Genomic DNA, 7,537 nt, shown 5'->3' on the forward strand with positions numbered 1-7,537 from the left:
CTTATGTGTTAAAACTCAGTTAAACGTCGTTTAACTAGCGTTTCTTGTAATTAGTTGTTCATTGTACAAAGCCATTAGAATATATATGAGAAAAAAAGAAAAAAAAAATCAGAAAAGCAGAAAATAGAACACCCTAAAATAGGGTAAAGTCGACAAAATTCGATCAATTTTAAGTGCTAAAATGGTGAAATCTCGTTGATGAGCTCGATACCACAAAAAGTCGCCTTTTTAAGGCATTAGTATATATAGTTTAGTTGCTTTACGCATGTTAAACGTAACTACCAAGTTTTAACCATTTAGTTACTTTAAAATTTCCATTCCACACCCTTCACCCAAGCCTTTCGTTACAACCCGTAAAGACCTCTTGATTTACACTTTTTCACATGATAGTTGGTGGAGATAAGATCTTGTGACAAGCTTATGATATTACACGTTTCATTGTCTAGGCATTGAGTGTTTACACATCCACATTTTATGTATGTTTCACAAATACCACCGAGTGTGTGTGAACATTGTGAGGTGTGTGAAGATTAGCGTGCTAAGTCAATCGAAAGTGAAGTCACGGCTTTTTGGTTATCTTTACATATATTTGCATGTGCTTTTTTTGGTTTGAATCACTTGATGTTGCATTTCAAAAACCGGCTAACCGTTTGTAGATGTATTAGTAGGTAATTTGTAAATTCTTGTTTTTGTTAGAATCTATCTTTTATTGCATTTTAATTTTAGCTTGCTTGAGGACAAGCAAGGTTCAAGTGTGGGGAGGTTTGATGTTCACCAAATTACATATGTTTTATTCCCCCATTTTACCCCCATTTTACGTGTTTTTGGCCGTAAAACCGAGAATCGGATACTTAATCGGGTTTCTTTTTGTTTACAGGCCTAAAACAGTGTGCCAAACAAGAAGATGATGAAAACGAGGATTTTCCAGGCGAAACGGCTGAGCTGCGAAGATTCTGTGGAAAAATCTGATATGGGCGAGTTGCACGGTCGTGCGTCTGGCGGCACTCCCGTGCGGATCCGACAACAGGGCTCGTCTCGGCGATGCACAGCCAGTGCGATCAGGAGTGCAAGGCAATCTCGGAAACGCACGACCGTGCGAATGGAGGCACTCCCGTGCGGATTCGATGAATAGCACCAACCCGGAGATGCACCACGAGTGTAAATGCTCGTACCAGCTACTACTCGGAAATGCACGTTCGTGCGACTCAGGGCACGCCCATGCCAATGCGAAGACCGGTCAAGACTTGCTGATGTCACACAGTATGGTGAACAGTCCAATAAAGTGCACGACCGTGCACTTTAATCGCACAACCGTGCGATCTGAAAAAGTTATAAAAAACAGAAGGCAGCATTCATTTCGCAACTTTGGACTTTTGGGAGCTCATCAGGCGATTTTACAGGCTCCGGAGGCTCTTGCTTTCACCCGGATTCAAGCCCCATTGTGTTGATTAGCTCCGTTACTATCCGGATTCTCAATCTTGTGCTTTTTTATGGTTTGATTCTTGAATCTTTCCATGTTTTTGTTCATGTTTCAAGCATTCAGGTTGATGATTATGTATTATTGTAAGCCTAAGGGCAAAAACACTAGTATCCCTTGCTTAATAACAACCATTAGTATGTTAATTATGTTTGTAATGACACTTTGAAGCATTTTCTATGTTAATCCTTGATGATTAGTTTGCAACCTTGTTTATTGATGTTGATTTCTTGATCATAGTTAATTATCTTGGATGATTAGTATGTGGTTAGTTAAGATATTTGCAAGAAGAAGCTTAATTAATCATGTATTAGTAGACTTTGAACTTGTTTAACTAGTTTAACTTGTTTAAAATGTGTGCACCATGATACTAGAAATGGTTAATGGTTTAATAAGGGGTAATTAATGTTAATCAAGAAAGCTTTCCCTCACGTAAGGACCTTAACGGGTTAAATGTTGTTGTTACGAATTCTTGACGTAAGTTGTTAACTTGGTTAGTAGTTTAGGCCAAAATTGCTTACTTGGTGAATTTATGTTCAAGATTTGTAAAATGAACTCAGTTGTGATTTAATCTAGTTTATGCTTGTCTCGGTGGTTACATTGTGTTTATCGGTGTCACTTTCCTTGATTAAGTGAGGTTAGAAAACTCTTAACGGATGACTAACCTATCTTTAGGGGATTTTCATAGAAATTTGTCATTTGAGCATTAAAGAACAATTTTAGGTGGTTAAAGTGTGTTTAACGTTTTAGCTTTCCAAAGAATTGTCATGTTAGGATTCCCGAAAGGGATACTAATTGTCTTGAAAATGGAAAATTGACCAAGTGTTTTAAGTGACGAAACCGACTTAGTTCACATATTTTGGTTGTGTATAAAGCAAGGCTATATATTTATTTTCTTATTTGGAGTATTTTACGTTTATTAAATTTTATGTCTAAGTCTTATTTTTAGTTAAAACAATTCACTCACTTATCTTTCTACCGGTAATTTAATGACAAAGGTTTAGTATTATTTCTCCGCCCGCGTCCTTGGATCGACACTTGGTTCTTACCGATACTTTACTACATGTATGACGGGGTACACTTGCCCTTTCGTGTGTGTTTTAATGTTGAAGTATAAATCATTTTTATAAATTTAAAACCGAATCGTGTGTAAAGTTCATTGTAAAAACATGTATATACGCGCACACGTCACTCCTCTTTCAAGTTGGCCACCCTATTCATGCCCGTACCAACGTTTAGGCCTATGTACGAAAAGGGAACTTACTCGGTTTGCATTTTCAAACTCCCGCCAACCAAGACACCTGTTTCTCGCTAATACTCACCCCATACACTTGACTCTTCCTTTGGTTTATTTTTAGCCCGAAAACCGTATAGATACATCTTAGGATCCTCCGCGGGTTTTTTAGATTGTTTTCCTCACCTTATCCAATGAAAATAACATCGCCTACAAAGAACATGTGGAAAGTATAAGGACCGTCTCTAGGTAACTTGACACCCAAATACAGCCCTGCAGTGTAGCGCCTCCATAGCTACAATGAACAAGAATTGTGATAAGGGGTCACATTGTTCATATTGAAATTCACCCAAGGTGTCACACCCCGATATTTCCACGTATTACCGGTGGGCCCGGTGGGGAGTATCGTGACGTAATTGATATCATCATAGTCAAACAACACAATTCGAATGCATAGCGGAAGCAAAAGATAAATATATTACAATCCGATATAAAGTAATATCAGAGTATTACAAACGGAAAGTAAAGGGTCCATAGGCGGATCAAAAATAAAATGAAACATTGTTCAACAGACTTTAGGCATCTAAGCTTGCGAGACTCTTTATTGATGCTAGGAGTAGTCAGCCTATTCCGATTAGTACCTGCACTTAGCCTTTTTGGAAAATACGTCAGTTTACACTGGTAAATACAACTTAACTGACTCATTTTGAAAATGTTTAAGAAAATTGATTTGAGTGCGCATGGCACAAAACTTTTTATAACTTGGGATAATTATTTGTATATAATACTTGTAAAAGAATTACCTATTTCTTATACGTTCAATAGCCCGGCCTGTATACCGGGTTAAAGATTAATAGACACACCACAGGTATAATGCCCACAAGGTTGATTCCTCTAAGTGGATTATCAGTTTTTACATAGGCACTGTCAGGTGTACGCCTACATCCCGTGCTTAGGTCGTGGCCATTTCATGAATGATGCCAAGGATATCCGGGACATGGTCATTAACCTCCCAAAGGTTTTAAGCAAACAAAACAATTTAAACGTGACATATCAATGCATTAACCTTATTATGACTAATGATTCAATGCCCGACCAAGCGGTATTTTTATAAACCGTACCCCAAGCCCGTATAGGGAAAATAAGTTAAAAGTATTTACCTGAGCTAAATATAAATTCAATCCCAGCCGTATATCAAATCAGCAAGTACAGATAGCTTTTACTGGGCTCCTAAATCTGGAACGAAGGTTTTTAATAACCTATTAGATTCCTAACGGGTCTTTTATTAAGCCTATGCTTAGACCGGTTAGTTTTAAAGGAGGATACCGTTCAAAACGCATGATTAAGAGAGAACCGGGTTAGAATGTGGTTTAGACCCGACAAGCTTGTATACTTGTGTAATAAAGGTAAACTAAACACATTCTGGATTTTGAGATAAAAATGATAAGGTTTAACCCGTTTCGGCTAATTTATGCAAACTAGTTACACAAGCCAATCCGAACGTGAAAAGTGCGTAACGGGTAACCAAAAGAGTCATGAATAGGTTTCCTAAGTTAATATGCCTTAAATATGTTGTTATATCAGTAGTATACCTTCCATTATGCCCAAAACGAATTTAAAACCAATTTATGCTCCGTAGGGGTATTTTGGTCATTTTAAAGGTTATAAGAGAGGTTAAATAATAATCTGAGTTTCAGGTCTGATATAATTAGTAAAAATACTTAATTTAATAAGTTATAACAGTAGGATATTACCTATATGTGAATTTTATTATTATAACCAAACTATGCACCACAGGGGCATTTTGGTAATTTCACATAGGGCTTAAAGGTCAAAACTGGAAATCTGAGTTTAAAAACATTTGCTTACTGTTAAAGTATATAAATTTACTAAAAATACACTAGGTATCAAGTCTTATATATTAAAATAGTTTTTATACATACTATGCGCTTAAAACGCGTAAAAAGGCGGTTTTAAGTGATTTACGGGTTTTTAAAGAAAAGCTGATATTTTTGTCATCCTGAAAGCTTAAAATATTTTATTTATTTTATAAAATCAGTATCAAAAGGTTTGGGGTCAAAATGTTTTGTAAAACTCAATTTATAAGCCAAAAGGGCAAAACCGGCAATTACCGAATCAAGCCTAGAACCCTATGTTATGCTCAGCTTAAAAATAAATAAAAATCTTCAAAAATCCCAAAATATTATTTTATATCAGTAGGTAAAAAGTTTGGTATCAAAAATTGGGTTTAGATGGGATATACGCTAATTACGCCGTTTAATTAATAAAGGCTTTTCATTTACGCTAATGAGCATAACTCCTAATCTAGACCTCAAACTGATGTCAAATTTTAGGGAAAAGTTTATAATTCAGTAATGAAGGTTTCTATCCTCTCACATTTTCAAAAATCTCGTTTTAAGGTTAAAAGGGCATAATGGTCAACATTGAGGCATTTAACGGAAACATGCATATGAATCGGATAACTAAGGAACCAAGTTGTATAACCTCAGAGGGTTATACTAACCTATAACATGGTCCTAAAGGAATCCTAAGGCATATCTAAACTAAGCTAAATCGGGTCATAACTGAAAGTCAAAGCAAAAGTCAACTTTTGCGACTTTCGGTTCCGAACCGAGTCTATACTTAGAATTGTCGGGTTGAATCATGCTTAGGCATGTTCAACTAATATTTACCAAGTTATTAAAGTGAGAAAACTGATTTTATGGTTTCTTATATTAATAGCTACGAATTTATTTAAAACTAACCCGTTTGACTTTCTTTTGACCCGACAATTTAACTAAGTAAATGTGGTAATTAGGAGGTGCCCTTTTGAGGGTTTAATACCGACCTAATTACGATCACGTAGCCATGTTCGTTGCGAACAATGGCTCAACCGTTTAAAAGTCAAAGCGTTTATCGAAAATGCTTGACTTTTCGGCTATAAACGCTAAACGATTAAACTAAGCACGAAAGAATACTTACGAAGGGTCCAAAGGACAGAAAGGAGGTTGCCAAAGGTTAAGGCTCCTCCTAGATGAGAGTAAGAGCAGAATTCAAGCAAATGGTGTGAAGGATCAAGTGCAAAACCCACCTCTATTTATAGTTTTCGGGATTGCACGAGATCGTGACAAGTGTCGGGATGAACAACCAGATTGAAACAAGTGTTGGGTGGTTTTATATTACAGTGGGCAAGCCCCTAGATTCGTTTAAGTGAGAAAGGAAACCAGTTTTTATCAAAACCAGCAACAGAACCTGATTTCTGCATCTGTACAGGTCACGCGGCCCGCGTAGATGATCTGCATGGGCTACGTGGCCCGCCTACAAGTCCAGATCAGCAAACACATTTCCAGAAGTGGTAGTTTCAGTCCCTGAATATGTAAAAAGGCTTTTCTGATGCGTATGAGGCCCGTTAATCTCATTTCAAGGCTCCACCATGATGCCCACACATAGGGAACATGAAACATCCTCAAAAATATGCCGGATGTCGGTTCGTTTGGCTGTACGGTCACGCTGTTCATCTAATTACGACGAAACACGAACGAACGCGAAAAACGATCCAAACTACGCGACGTATGGAATTTTATCAAGCCATACACTAAAATAAAATATTTTTGTGCTTACATAAATTTTTGGGTGTCCGGATATATTCAGAATGCAAGATATGCGCGAAAATGCAAACTCGTGCACTTTTTGACCCTTTTAGTCCCTGCATGACGTAAAAGTTTATTTTTGCGCACCAAACACCTATAAGCCTATATCTAAGCTATATAAAGGATAAATAGGGTATGTTTAACTCATGGTCACATTCCGGAAGGTCCGATACCCTACGAATCGACATAATTTTGCAGTTTGACGCAATTAGTTATTTAATTGCGCAAAGTAGCGTGAAACGTTGTTTAATGATATCCAAGCCTTCCATGGCCCAAAATGGGCATTCCCAAGCATATACTTAAATATTACTACACTCCCGTTTGCTTAATGGTCACCGAAAGGTGTAGATTCAAAAGTTGACGCTTTAGGTCCCTCTATTGCGCAAACTTGCGCATCTCATCATTTAATAGCATTGAAGCCTCATCTAATCCATATTAGGAATTCTTGAAAGTATTATTAAACATCACGATGCTTCGGTTTCACTAAAAGGTCATTCAGAGGTATAATTAAACATATTGACACTTTTCGTCCCTCTAACTTGCAAAGTTGCGCGTAACTTTACTTATAGGCATAAAAACCTTAGATGGCCCTTATTTGGCATTCCCGGGAGTATAATCAAATATCATGAAGCTCCCGGTTTGTTAAAAGGTCACTCAGAGGTAAGAATTAACATGTTGACGCTTTTAACTTTTCATTGCGCAAACTTTCAATTAATTACGCAAATGGCTACACTCGATCAACAAGTGGCTCATTTGTGAATATAATATCGTGAGAGGTTATTTAGAAACTAACTTTAGGTATGCTAACACTTCCAGTCCTTTCATAATCAAAGTTTTCGATTTTTTCGAAAAATTAGTCCCTTAAAATCAATGTTGGACTTTATTAGGGTTTATTACACGTGTCAATACATTATTGGAAGTGATTTTACGAGGTGTTACACAAGGGGGACCTGTTCACTAAAAATTGCCGCCCTTCTAGAAAATAGTATCCCCATGACTCGGTTTCTCCATTTTGTGGGAAAGCCCATAAAAGTCAAAAAAGAGATTATAAATTTCCAATTCAGTGTGTCGTACACCTTCTCTATATTGACTTTGAATAGAAGCATACATTTCTTCGATTTTTTCCCACCCTAAAATTTCACGGAGAAGCAAAGGTTTGCTCACAATATTCCTATC

The sequence above is a fragment of the Helianthus annuus genome, chromosome 16 (genome assembly GCF_002127325.2).
Source record: "Helianthus annuus cultivar XRQ/B chromosome 16, HanXRQr2.0-SUNRISE, whole genome shotgun sequence".
NCBI classification, from domain to species: Eukaryota; Viridiplantae; Streptophyta; class Magnoliopsida; order Asterales; family Asteraceae; genus Helianthus; species Helianthus annuus.